Consider the following 15,492-nt stretch of genomic DNA (forward strand, 5'->3'; position numbering starts at 1 on the left):
CCACACTTTCTTTCTTCTGTAGAACACAAACAAAGATTTTTAGAAGAATATTTCAGCTCTGTAAGTCCTCACAATGCAAGTGAATGGTGGCAAGCCTTTGAAGCTCCAAAAAGCAGATCAAGTCAGCATAAAGGTGATCCATTAGACTCCAGTAGTTTAACCAGTGTCTTCTGAAGCAATCCAGTTGGTTTTGGGTGAGAATAGACCAAGATATTACTTCTTTTTTCACTGGTCATCTTGCCATTGCAGTTTCTAGACACGATCATGATTTCAAGCTCGAATACACTTCCTAGTCACTAGTGCTTGACGCATGTGCACAGGGCTAGATAGCACTACAGGAAGTGTAATAGACCTTGAAACATGATCACCAAGGAGAATGCTGTCAAGATGTACAGTGAAAAAGGAGTTACATTTTTGTCTTGTATTCCTAATAAACTCAATAGAAGTTTATTCGGTAAATGAGTTTCCATCATAGTTTGTGTGTATTTCTTCTTATTGAATAAAAATGTATCCACCCCAAGCAAGCGTATACGTTTTTATGCGCATTTTGGAGATTTTGTTCGCATCTTGGTCTTTCCACCCAGCAGTTTTAATGCGACATCACAAAATGTGCACAAAACAATATATTGGATAGAAACCCAGCTATTAATAGAATAAAACACACACAAACAAAACATCTTCTGTATGGTTTGTAGAAAGAAGTAAGATTATATTTTTTTAGAGTCCTGAACTGTAGTTCATTATGATTTGAGATGTGAACCTTTAGGGATAAGAAACTGTTGACTTTATGAATAAGACCACTCTCTCAGTAGAGACGTTTAATATATGAAATGCAAATACCACAAAAAGGTGACTCATTGTAAGTAAATTTCACAGGTGGCAAATAAAAAAGCCCATCATTTTTAATATATATATATACACTACCGGTCAAAAGTTTTGAAACACTTACTCATTCTTTATAATATATTTTTATAATAATAGTAAAGTCATCAAAATTATGGAATAACATAAATGGAACTATGGGAATTATGTTGTGACTAAACAAAATCCAAAATAAATCAAAACTGTGTTATATTTTAGCATCTTCAAAGTAGTCACCCTTTGCCTAGAATTTGCAGACATGTACTCTTGACATTTTCTCAACCAATTTCTTGAGGTATCACCCTGGGATGCTTTTTAAACAGTATTGAAGGAGTTCCCATCTATGTTGGGCACTTAGTGGCTGCTTTTCTTTATTATTTGGTCCAAGTCATCAATTTCAAAAACATTTTTTTTATTTTTATTAAATTTTTGTTTTATAATGAAATAAATGAATATGGTGGCACAATTATATTTTTGCCTACAAAACTAATTTCAAACATTTAAGCATATGCCTTCAGATCAAAAGATATTTAAGATCATGAGAAACATTTCGGTCAAGTGTTTCAAAACTTTTGACCAGTAGTGTGTATATATATATATAAAATTTGTCTTTTTTTTTTGTTTTTACAAGAATGCGAATATGAAATATTCCTTTAAAACTTTTCTTTTCAAAGTTGCCTTAAGGTCTTTATTTTCCTGGTTGTGAACTAGCCTTCCATAATTTAATTATGGGATATCACTGCAATTATGGCAACAATGCAATTACAGACATACCTGGCAGCTGTTTATTATGCCCTGCCCTTTTTGGACAGGCCGAAAATGCATTGCTTTCAGTGACAGCAACACATTGTATACACGCCATGCAAATGTGATTTTCTCATTACTAATAATGAGTTGAGCCCTATGACCTCCGTATCATTTGAATATTGAATATTCCACAACAGACTACCATGTCCATTAATGCCTGAGTCTCTGGCTTGTACTGTGGGTGATGAAGCACATGTAGATTTGAACTACAGATGATCTAAGTGAGGAACAGATGATGATCTTTCACTTTGGTGTGCTCAGGAGTTTTTTGGCTGACTGGGAAAGATGAGTTTGAATGTGGTAACAGGTAGCACAGACATCTGGAGGCATTAACCACATGTTTGACTAAAGTGCTGATGCATACCTAAATTTTAATCATCATCTACAAACAGCCCCCTTGATTTAATTCTGTTTAAAAAAAAAAAAGAAAGTCTAAGTGATTGACTGGCTTATTCAAGGACCAAATAAACCAGATAAATTATGCCAGCAATGGTCTCAAATAAGACTCATTTTACACATTATAAGGTACCAAATTCTTGATGTTTGATTGTTTAATAGTTTTGCCATCATTTAAAGCTGGAGAACAAGTAAAAGGACTGATAGGAGGATCATCTGAGAATTAGATGTATTAATTGCAAGATTTGCTACTATTGGGAGACAAAAGAGATATTTGCATTTTAAGACAAATGTCTTTATTATCTCATCTGAAAGCTCTTTATTATGACTATGTGCAACAAACTGAAATTTAACTAAAGCATTACCTTTAAACATTGGATGATTTGGGATACTATTTTTGGGTGGTAAAATCTGCAACCCAATTGGAGTGGCATGGTGGTTATCTCATGGTTAAGGATCTTGTCTACTATCATCAGTATAATAGATTTAGTCTGAAATAAGGGTGGCTTAAGAAGCAAATTATTACTGAGTTTACAGTCCTGCTGTATCACCATTGTGCCTTAGAGCAAAGCACTTTACTCCAGGTTCCTCCAAGGAGACTGTCCCTGCAATTAATGTACTGTGAATTACTTCAGATGAAAGCATTGGCTAAATGGCAGCTAAGTATGTTGCTCTGGCCAGGCCATAACAGTAAAACAGCCCTGCCCCTTCACTTTTCCTTGAAAAGCCACTATTTCGACAATACAAGCTTTCTTTCGACAGCACCAATTTGTGGTCAGTTGAGTTGACTTTGTCTGTTTGAAAAGATGTTTTTCTTTTTTTAATCGGCCAAGCACTTGTTGTCCTTTAGACATTTTCTTTGGCTTATATCTCACTTATCACTTACTTCTTGCTTGGAAATAGTTGTGTTACATGTGCCAAATTATTAGTATTTGCATATTGGTATTGGTGTGGTAATTAAATCATTACACAAGACTGCATGTTTAAATAAACAACTTACAAAAATAAACACAAATAACAAGTGTGTTTCTAATTGTAATATTTAAATGTTACATATGTACATTGATGCATTTAAAATATCAATTTATCATGTTTATCCAAAATTGGTGAAATATGCAACAATAAAAAGTAATGGCTATAATGATTTTTTTGTTTTTGTTTTTGTAATTGTTATGATTAATGGTTACATATTGCAGTAAACACCTTTTCCTTTTTATTGCAAAGGTGCCTATCTCAATTTTCAACATCTTTATCTGAAATAGCATCATCCTAATGATTTAAAGATTAGAAATGGTAAGGATTTGTGTATTTTAGTTGCATATTTTTATAGACATAAAAGGACATAATGAGCAGTATTTACACGTAACTCATGCTCTAATCCAATCTTTCTTTGATTTTAGAGAATATAAAATGTTTATGATAAGATTTTATTAGGAAAACAGGAATGGTCAAGCATGTGTGAATGTTTTTTGTGAAACGAACTGGATTCCTCTCACTCTGTTGCCTGCCAGATATACTTGTATCATCTTTTCATTAGCCATTGACCACCACCTCCACAATGACAACCCAGCCATACAATATGTGTGAGACATTGACCAGACCAGCAGCACTGCAGGTAATGAAATCTGTAGCTTGAGAGGTAATTAGCTGAGCTGACCCTTAAATCATGTCACCACTGGAACAGTCATATCTCAGAGAGACAGCATTTTGTAACTAAAATTATCACTGTATGTGGTGAGCATTTGTTTAACAATTGAAGTCCCACTTTAGTCTTTAACTTTTATGTACTTAAAAACCTGAAATACCCACAGATAGTGTACATACAGCATTGTTTAATTGGATAGTTCACCCAAAAATGAAAATTCTCTTATCATTTACTAATGCCATCCCAGATGTGTATGACTTCTTTCATCTGCAGAACACACATTTTTTTTTAGAAGAATATCTCAACTAAGTAGGTCCATTCAATGCAAGTCGATGGTGATTAGCACTTTAAAGCTCCAAAAAGCACAGACAGTCATAGTAAAAGTAATCTATTCGACTCCAATGGTTAAATTAATGTCTTCTAAAGCGATACGATCGCTTTAGGTAAGAAACAGATCATTATTTAAGTCCTTTTCACTATAATTGTTTACTTTCGGTCGCTCTCCCGTGCGCGTTCATGAGAGGACCGAGTACACGTAGCCTCTTGCATGACGTAGGCACATTGGCATGTTCAAATGAATGCAAAACCAACAAAGCTTGTGAACAGTGTTCTGTTATAAATAAACCTAGCTGCACTTCCAGTTGTATCGCGTCAATCCTCACGTGAACATGCCAATGCACCTACATCACACGAGAGGCTGCATGTACTCAGTCCTCTCATGAAAACGCACTGGAAAGCGAATGTAAATAAACAGTTATAGTGAAAAGGACTTAAATATTGATCATTGTATGGAACTACAGAGCTGAGATATTTTTCTAAAAATCTTTGTTTTCTGCTGAAAAAAGAAAGTCATACACATCTGGGATGGAATGAGGGTGAATAAATGTTCATTTTTGGGTGAACTATCCCTTTAAGAAGTTCAACAAAGTAATTTCAGTATCCACTAAGTTTCATGACATAATGACTTGTATGATATAAAAGCCATTGTTTATGGCTGCATGACGAGCTGCGTCTGTCTGCTGATGGGGTGGCTGTTGCACTGAATCACACACACCATATCCTTAGGGTACACACAGAATTTGATCCAATCATTCATCCCCTCTGTGTCTTTGTCTTGTATGTGAGCTTTACAGTCAAAGTGAGACCCGCCATAATTATTTCAGTCCATCACAGGCCTGTGAGAGCTGGTCTTTTTTTATAGGCTTAATATAATTTACAGCCTTTAAAGCACACCCACAGGTGGCATATGTTAGATCTTTACTGTTGCAATCAAGCAGCATGACATGCTGTGATTTAACAAGCTGTGGGAGGTTTGCGGGGCGAAGATACAGAGCGGGAGGAGGATATAAAATTGAATTTGAATTTGAACATGTTTACTTGAAATTGAATTTGCAGTTTTGAACTTGAATTACATCAAACTTGAAATTCAGATGTATGTGGCACAAATTCATATTGTTAAATTCAGATTCAATTTTTTAATACACTGATTCAGTTTTTATAAATTTGACAAAGACATCCGGGGCACTCAGATAGAGGAATCGAGCCTGTATGTAACCAAACTCCTTCTTTACCAATCACAACATAGCTCACAGTTCACATTTGGAAGAGGAATGGTCTGCTGTGAAATAGTGCCAATGTGGGATCATGGCTGAACGAGAGCCACCACCTCTCTCTAAGTTACTTGTTCTGCCCTGATGCAAATTCCATACATTATTAGTGTGACTGGTAAACAGGCTGTTAGATGCATTAAATAAATGTTTATCAGTCATCTGATATCTGACGTGTTTACTTTTCATTATCAGATCAACGTTTGCCACCAGTGTTGTAACTAAAAAGCAGTTAGCTTATCTTTGCAGTTTTTTTAATATTTAATTTTTTATTGATGCTCTACATAACACCCAGGGGATTCATTAATCTTTGCTGGCTGACCATCCAATCCAGACCTGATTTACGTTAAGTTAACATTAGCTTCGCAGTTGCTATAATTTGGACACTTGCACTCAAGGCACATCCAACCTACCATCTAAACTCAAAAAATTATATAAAAGTAAAGTAGACTATTTAGCAAACATGACATTACACAGAAGGTAGTTGGCTTGCGAAACAGCAAACATTAGCTAACTGCCTTTTGGAACCTGTGGCAAACACCGATCTGATAAACATTTATTTAATGCATCTAACAGCCTGTTTACCAATCACACTTATTATGTCTGGAGTTTGCATCAGGGCATGCAGAACAAGTAACTTATGCTAGAGAGAGATGGTGGCTCTCATTCAGCCATGATCCCACATTGGCACTATTTCACAGCGGATCCTTCCTCTTCCAAATATGAACTGTTAGCTACATTGTGATTGGTCAAGAAGGAGTTTGATTACATACAAGCTTGATTGCTCTTTCTGAGTACCATGGATGTCTTCATCAAATTTACCCAGATCTGAATATAAAACCTGAAAAAAATGTAATCTGAATTTAACAATCTAAATTCATGCCACATACATTTGAATTTCAAGTTTGATGTAATTCAAGTTAAAAACTGCAAATTTAATTTCAAATAAACATGTTCAAATTCAAGTCCTAAAATTCAAGCTCAAGTCCCAATGGCACATATTTAATTCCATAGTTTCCAGCATTTTTGTCCAGGAATAAAGATACAGTTAATTGAATACCCTATAGCTGGTGTCACACTATGGGATATGTTGATACAATGAGAACAAGCTATTTATTGAAAAAAAAGAAAAAAAAAAGAAACCTTTACTGAAATATGAAATGTCATATAAAGTGAAAAAAAAAAAAAGCTTCCAAAATATAGCTCTATTTAAAATGCATTTTAGGATTTTAATGGCTTTTCAGTAACATTTTAAACAGTAAAAGTATTTTAAAAAAACACAGAACAATTCCTGAAACAATTCCTGGAGCAAAAATATGTATAAAGTGCAGGAGCCTGCAATTGCTACCATAAGGGGCTACTGCTATCTGACCTAACCTTTCGTTTGTGTAACCTAATGTATTCAGATTGATTCATTGATTTTAAATAACATTAATGTTAATATTTTTGGCTTGAATCAAACCAGTTAATGTATACATTACAACTTGAAGGACAGTTTTAGGTTAACCTTTTTTCAGAGCATTGTTTTGGCCAACAGAATTGTAATTAGTGAATTGTATAAAATTTCAACCAATAAAACATATGAAACTCTGCTCAACCTGACATTTATATATATATATAATAAAATAAAAATACTCCTGTCCTGCACAGTTTAACCTTTCTTTCAAGAATCTACCTTCATTATATACCTGACCCATGCTGGTGTGGTTTTATCGTGTTTAACCAACTGCTATTACAAAAATATGTCAAAAGTGAAATATCTTTTTGTAGAATAAAGTTCACAAGAATTCTAATATAAGACAGTTTTGAACTATAGGTGTTTAAATGAAAAAAATGCATTCTTGGAGAAAAGCAGCATTTGTGCAATTGGTTAAAAAAACTGAAAACTAGCCTGTCCTTCACTGAAGGAAATATCAGAAGTTATCAAAGCACCTAAATTAGAACCTACACTGTAGATATTTGTAAGATCTAGACGTTTTGTCAGATAACCACTAATATGATGCCAAGACCACCACTTGTATGTACTTTTACAATGTTCTTTGCTAAACAAAGAGGACAGAGAAGTGTTGTGTGCTTGATGTTGTTTTGTCCATGTAATTCAGAAAAAGAAGGTCAACGTCACTACCTAGTCTACCGCAGTGAGTTCTATGGCATTGTGTACTGCTGGGCTGAACTGCCTTTGGTCTGATGATGACACAGCGAGCAATAGAACCCACAAACTGCTGAGAATGAATGCCTGTGTGTGCCAGGTGTCAGCCATGGTAAAGAGACCTTGAGCTCTTTGAGCCATTTAGCTCCAAACTGTCGCACTTGGTGTGGGCTTACTCTTGTCAGTCCAGACAAACATATTGATTGAAAGTGGTGTGTTTGGGAGAGAAAGATCATTAGATAAGGCTTTCAGGAAAGTGGAGACTTTGAGAGTTCTTTTTATTTCCTTGACAGTTTAGCCTCCCTGTAAACTTGCTACTAGCAATAGTATCAATAAGAGTCAAAACAGTTGATTGTGACAGGATTGTGCAAATGTAGTACCATTGAGAGTTCTGTGATCAATCAAATCTGATCAATACGGTGCGGAAAAAGGTTTTGCAACAAAGTTTTGCAGCCAGAATTCTAATGAAATCTTGTTTATAAAAACAGCAGCAATCTTTTCCTCATTTTTTGTTTTTGTTTTTGTTTATTCATCTCACTCACAGTGAGTGTTCACTTGATTGGCATCCACATTTAGCCTAGAGAGCTGTTAGACATACACAGAGATCTGGCCTGAATAAAGGAGACAATTTGAAAAAAAAAACAACAACACCAACTCGAAATGTGTAAAAATGTTGTCTACTGCCGGTGAGACTCCTAACTAGAGCTGGCATTGTCTGGGATGAGAGCGAGTGAGAGAGCCAGCACTGGCATTTGATGGGCCATGGCACCAAAACACACGTGCCACATCCTTTAGGGTTCAGTCGGCGGCCAGTGGGTCTTGAATTCTGTTCCATTTGTTTATTGCCCTGCTTGCACATTTTCACAAGCACAGCGATAAAAGAGTGTATTCCAGGACTCCCACACTGCATATTTAACACCAACAATGTTGAGATTTTTTTGTTAGCTTAATAGCAAAAAAAGAAAAAAAAAGAAAAAATCAATTATTCATCTTATGATTTGCACTCTCTTCATCATTCCAGACTGGACAAGCTAATAATTCAGGAATTGACTTAGCCTGAAAATCACATTTTCATGGATTGTCAAAGTGGATTTAGGGGAGCGCCACACTTGCAGTCTCTGTAAATTCTAAATAGGTTCTTCCCAGGTCAACACTGAAATCCTTCAAGTAAATGGGGGATATGTTTATCTTCTTACATAATTCTGTAGACAAGAGAGGCATGATCCCACACGTAATGCTTTTTGAAACGCTAAGCTTCACATGAGGTGTGAAGTCCCTTTCTGAATGAAAACCATTCACACTTCCTCAAGCTATGCATGTAGCCTTAAAAAGGCTATTAGCATAAATACATAGTAAACCAAAAATACATTTGTCATTCATTCCAAAAAAAAAAAAAAAAAAAAAAAATAGCAAATGTTGTCTTGGTATTACATCTGAAAGTCCTTGTGCAGAATTAAGGAGATCTGCTACATCTTCTCATTTGATCTCCCCCTCCGGCACCCCTCTGCTAAAAGCTCTTTTCTCCATGATGGAGAGTGTATATCACACCAACGCACTCCATGGACTTCCTCTCCTGCCAGTTTCACATTCGCAGCTCCTGAGGAGCCCATCAACCTCTTGCTGAGACTTAAGGCCCCTTAGCTAGTGTGACTTCACTTTGATCTGAGCAAAGCCATGCCTTACAGGAGCTGTTCTGTTTCTTATGTCCCTTCTACCCCCCAAAAATTATTTGTCCTGAGGATCATATGATTTGACTCTGGTATCTTAAATTGCTCCACCTCAGCTTTATCTTTGGAAGGCTGTGAATTCACATTGATGTGAGCCGGCCTGTCCAGGCAATATAGGCAGTTGCCTAGGGCCTGACGTGCACAACTTCCAAAGCGAAGATATTTAGTGGGCAGACTAAGAATTCAACAACAGTATGTCAAATTCTAATCCCTGCCTCCTTGTGGCCGAAGCTGGAAGTGTTGAACGTATGGCCACATTTGAGTTTATGTTTTCGGGTGAAATGTCCAGCCAAAGCGAGTTGTATTTTTAGTTGTAAATGATGGAATACAGTCAATAGGAATGCATATCTAATGAACCCTATACGGCCTAACACAAACCCCAACCCTAAACCTAACCATCAGTGGAGTAAAAATTAAATTTTAGAGGAAAAAATGCAATTGTTTATGTTAACGCAATTACTACCTGGTTCCCACGGTACCAGAAACATAGTCTCAGAGCACCAAAAGGAAATGTAATCTCATTTGAATTGATCCAAAATTGTCTGATGGGGGATGGCACTTGCCAATAATTTTGCTGAATGGGGTTGATTTCAGTGTACATGAACTTTCAGAAGGAACATGTCGATTTCCCATGTGATCATGTTGTAGTGGGTGGTGCGTTGTGACTAAACTAGATCTGTCCCATAATCAATTAATGCCATGCAATAAATCTACACAAGGAAGTCAAGCAAAGGGAAAATATGAGCAAATTAATTTGTTGCCTTTTGGAAAAGTCTGCTGTGATAAACAAACATTTACACACATAGTTCTGAACAGTCTGCTTATTTGTATTTCTTCCTCTTTAAAAGAAAGAAACTACTTAACACATTGCTATGGTTCTATGGTTTTATTTTATATTTTTACAATTTTTACACCACTGGGGCCAATTTGTTATGATCTTACCCATTGCCCCAAAAAACCACAGGGTGGCCCTGTGCATGCTTTTGATGGCCTACAAGGATTTGGCCCCTTTTTTCAGTGATCTACAATCTGCAGAATATCCTTGCCATATCTGGGGCTAGACAGTTAAGAGGTTATGCCCAATAAGGTGAGAGAGACACAGAGGTGAAGGCCAGAGTCTAATATAGACCGAATCCACTCAGCACAGAGCCATCTGCCTCCCTGGACTCGCCTGTCAAAGCCATCATGCCGCCGCGTGCATGTACTACCTGCTCCATAACGTGCTGTGGCGTTTCTAAGCCAGCTGATGTGTTTTGCACAGTGCATTTGAGAGGTAATAATGACATTAAAGCCATCGGGGAGCCGATCTATTTCAGCAGGCAGAGCAGGCTCCACTGTCATCTCCTATTTTCTGCCCAATTGACGGCAGAATCTCCAGGACTGGTTTCTATTTCGAGCAGCTGTCACTCCTGTCTGCGGGAGACAGTTATGACTTAAACCAAAGCAATAGTGAGACTCTGACTGATTCCAGACCAGCACGAGAGAGCTGATCTGAGGATCAACAGGACAATTAGCTTACTCAGAGACAGAATGAAGATGAGTCCTATTCACCCACAAATGCTGAATACTGATGAATCCTATGGATCCTATTTATCTGCCTTAGGTGGTTTTTCCTCTGTTATTTGGATGGATGCTGTAAGAAAACCAAGCATAAGAAAATGAGCCACAGATGAGTGAAGCATTTGTAGGCTTAGTGTTCCTTAACACAATTCACCTTGCTTGTAAATATTTAATGAAACTGCCCATTTCTGTCTTAATTGGCAACATACTTTCATATTTGACAGATTCCTTCCCTGTTTTTTAGAAATTAAATATTTTTTTCCCTAAGTATTAGTGTTTTTTTTTTGTTGTTGTTTTTTTACCTTTAAAGCTGAAGAGTGTAATTTCTGTAGCACTAATGTCACAAATTGGAATGGCAAAAATCATGACTGTTTTCAGACAGGTTTTCTGAACACTCCCCAAAGTCCACAAATATAATAAACACTTCAAGTTTGAAAAGATCACATTTCAAATAGATGAAATCAAACTACAGCTAGAATGTAAATCTGATTCAAACCCTTCAACAGGCAGAAAATATTACATATAGATATGCAAATGTACAAAAAACAAAAAAAAACCTTGTTAAAATCTTAGTGTGCACTCTGATATGGATATGAGGAGCCTTTTGATTAAACTCAATTATTGCGGTTTACACAAATACCACAAAACAGGAAACCTGAAAACACTTTAAAAAAAAAACTTTGCAGGCCTGAATCACTGCTTGGGTGCATTGGAGGCATGAACAGCTGCTGTTTCACTTACTAAGTACATGAAACAAAATGTCTACCTCTCTGTAGAAAGTCCGGTCCCCGTCGGCTCGGCGGGTGAATCCAGCGATGACAGAGGAACCACTGAGCATCTCCGGTAGCTCAGAGTGCTATCTGTTTTATCCTCTTCGGTATTGCAATGTAAATATCATTAATATAACATGTAAAGACTCAGGACACTGGCGTTTATCACAACAGTGCAATCTGCAGTCTCTCTCTTCATTGGATCTGTCTCGTGTTGAAACAGCTGTAATTACAATGTCATAAGAGCTATAAGTGGAAATTTCTATCCCCTTACACTTCAGTGACACTTTTCCAATTCTTTAACAGTTCTCTGAATGACAACTCACAAGAATGGTACACTTTAGTTGCTTAAAATAAACTGCTGGAAATCTACATCACCGCTGCCATCTATTCTCTCTCCCCACTCCTCTCTCACAGACAGCCATACTCCCCGCCCTGCCTCCCAGACCCCTCGACCAATCACCGGCCTTAAAACAGCAGGTAAGTATGAATTAAATTTTGTTCATGTGTCTGTGTTTTTTTCATATTTTTAACACACATAAACATTTACATACATTTTAAAATAAAACAATACACATATAAAATATCATAAAAATAATATAAATGAAATGGAAATAAATGCTCTGTACTCTATTAACTATTATTGAACAGGGCTACACCCTCCCCCTTTTAAATGTCTGAATGGTCTCATGCCCTCCCTGGTTCATTGTAGGTGAGCTTAATGACTGGTTTCACTTTCCTCTTCTCTTTAACAGGCTCATGTTCAACTGGCTCACTCACTTCCTCACTCTCCTCATTAACATCCCCTTGGCTCTCTGCTTCATCATCCTGAGAGGAACTTTCAGTCTTTGAGGAACCCCCCAAATCTTTTTCCTCCATTGGAGAGGCATGACCAAGGCATGTCTTTTATGCAGGATACCCTCTAGGTAAGGTTGGAAAGGTTTCCGCACAGAGTCACATTAAAAATCTGAAGATGTTTCTGAGGATGATCCTTCTTCATTCAGCAGCACTTGGGACGTAGGGTTGGGTCTCTTTTTACTCAGTAGACGTGTCTTTCTCCTGACAGGACTATTTTGCACCACTTCGTTTTGCGGCAGTCTCACCAGGTGTGCTATGGGTAGAAGATGATCCCTATGCAGCACTTTCACCCCTCCTTTTCCTGTTTCAGATTTGACTTGGTATATGGGCAGGTTAGGGTATTTCCTCCTGACAACATAAGGGACTGAACTCCACTTTGTTTGAAGTTTTTGTTTCCCCTTCAACCCTTGGTTCCTGATGAGCACATGGTCCCCAAAGTCCAAGGCTTGGAATGCTACCTGTTGGTCATAAGATCGTTTATTATGCTGGTGGACTCGGTCAGCCTCTGCAGATGCTAACTGGTAAGCATGTTTCAGATCTTCTTTCATTTTAGTGACATACTCCAGGCCTATACTGGATACTGAAATGAAGCTCTAACCCTGTTGAAGCGGGTTTTGCCCAGGGCGCCATACAAGCTTGAACCACCACTGCTGAAATCTTACGTGGAAAGAGCTGCCAGCCACCTGCAACCTGTTGCATTCAACTTAGAGGAGGTTAAAACATGGGTAAGTGGATTGTTGTCAATTCAGACAATGAACTTTGCACCATATAGGTAATCATGGAATTTGTCCATGACTGCCCATTTCAAAGAAAGGAATTCGAGTTGGTGTATTGGGTACTGTTGCTCCGCAGGTCTCAACTTACAGCTTGCAAATGCCATAGGCCGCAGTACTTTTTACTGTGTTGTGTAGGCACAAAGACCTTGGTGAGCTCTGTCAATGGCCTAATGATGGAGGAGTAATTCGCAATGAATATTTGATAGTAGCCACAGAATCCCAGAAAGGATCGTAGGGTTTTTAGGTCTGTTGGCTGGGGGAAACTGGTCACAGCTTCTATCTTTTCTGGGTCAGTCGCTATTCCTTCCTGAGAAATTATGTGTCCAATGTACTTAACCCGGGGTTGAACTGACATTTAGCCCAGCCTCCTCAAGCTGATCTAAGACTTTTAGGAGCCTCTCTTTGTGTTCCCCACGACCTTCCGAAGACTATTAAGTCATCCAGGTACACTAAGACTTGGAGTAGGTTGATGTCCCCGATGGCTTTCTTCATAAGTCTTTGGAAAGTTGCTGGGGCTCCAATAATCCCCTGTGGCATCTTTTCAAACTGATAAAACCCCAACGGACAGATAAACACAGTCTTCTCCTGGTCTTCTTCTGTCATGGCTATTTGGTAATAACCACTCCTTAAGTCAAGGAAAGAGAACCACTGGCTACCCGCTAGACAATCCAGTGCATCATCAATTCTCGGAGTTGTGTATTGGTCTGGAACAGTACGAGCATTCAGTGTCCAGTAATCAGTACACATTCTGATAGCTCCACTCTTCTTTCTCACAATCACTATTGGGAATGCGTAGGGACTGTGTGACTCTTTGATAATAATAGAAGTTCTAGGAGATGCTTTCTAAATGATAAAATATCATAAAATAATAAAAATGAAATGGAAATAATATGGAAATGCTCTTTATTCTAGTGACTATTATTCCACAGTGCTTTACACTTTTCTGGAAAATCAATCTACGAATGGCTTACTTATACACTAGTTGTCTCAGCATATCAAGCAGGTATTGAAAAAATTGAAAAAACTATGCACATCACTTTTAAATTCACTTTTTTATGTAGCCAAGTGGAGAAATTTCATGAAATGTAACTCTTATCATAAATTGGACGTGGACCCTTTAAGAACCAGAGTTTTGTGTTACCTGCTTTCCGGTACCCTCTCATGTTGCGCATGTGTTCTGGTTAAAAATGTGAGAAAATGTATTGTGCAAGAGAGCTCCCAGTTTTGTATATCAGTTGAGAATTCTTGGACAAATATCAAATTTTACACAAAATGCTTATAAATTGCATTAAATATGTGTTGTACTTACTCTTGAGGAAGCTGGGCATCATTTTGGTTTCTTTTTTCTTTTTGCGTTGGCTCCGCCGAGCGGCCGGAGCTTGTTTTGTGAATAACACTTTTCCTTAAAAAATCTTTTGCATTCAAGTTCCCGGCCAGTTTGAGAGTGGACACTACGGATGAACGCAAAATATCTACATGCTCACACAAAGGATGTCTTTTATGAAGTTGACAGATTATGTAAGTCATGGGATATACTTTTATACGGCCTCCGAGTGAATTGACCATCCGTGGAACAGGTATGCCGGTTTTGTTTCTTTTTGTATTGGTTCCGCCTAGTGGCTGGAGCTGGTTCTATTGAATAACACTCCTTTGGAACAGCTGTGGATTAATCTGTTCGTTCTTCGTGCTTATACCTCCTGCTGGCTGTAGTTTGTTTTGTTGAGTTTTTTTTACGGGACATTGGAATGCTTATGTCATCCGCTGAACTCATAACAGCTGGCTCACTGAACATTCATTTGTCTGTCCGAGGAATCTGAATGGTCTTATATCAGCTGGAATTTGTTTGTGGAAGATCACACCTTTAAAACAATTCTGTGAATGAATCTACACATTCTTTGTGTTCATTCTTCCTATTTGCTGGGTTTATTTTACAAATTAATTTCTGTTATGTAATTTTGCCTCACAAATTTGTGAGGCAAAATTGAGCAATCTGATGGCAAAGTTGTCGTGGGGACTCGTGGGCGTTCATGGACCTTTTGAGTTTAGAGGGATTGTCGCTGGTTGGCGCTGTCGTGTGCGGGGTTAATGCGCACATTTTTCTTTTTTCTGTTTGTTTTGTTCCGGTGGAAGTTCGGGGTTTGATTGTTTCACTAATCAGGAATGTGGTCTGTATAATTTTGTTTTTGACACACAATTTATTTTTTCTACTATATCAATATGTCAGTTGTTAATATGAGTGTACTATCTCTCTCCACATGGAATGTAAATGAGTTGGGGCACCCCATAAAACTTTTCTTAAATGTAAGAAATATGATATAGTGTTTCTTCAAGAAACA

The sequence above is a fragment of the Myxocyprinus asiaticus genome, chromosome 5 (assembly GCF_019703515.2).
Source record: "Myxocyprinus asiaticus isolate MX2 ecotype Aquarium Trade chromosome 5, UBuf_Myxa_2, whole genome shotgun sequence".
NCBI classification, from domain to species: Eukaryota; Metazoa; Chordata; class Actinopteri; order Cypriniformes; family Catostomidae; genus Myxocyprinus; species Myxocyprinus asiaticus.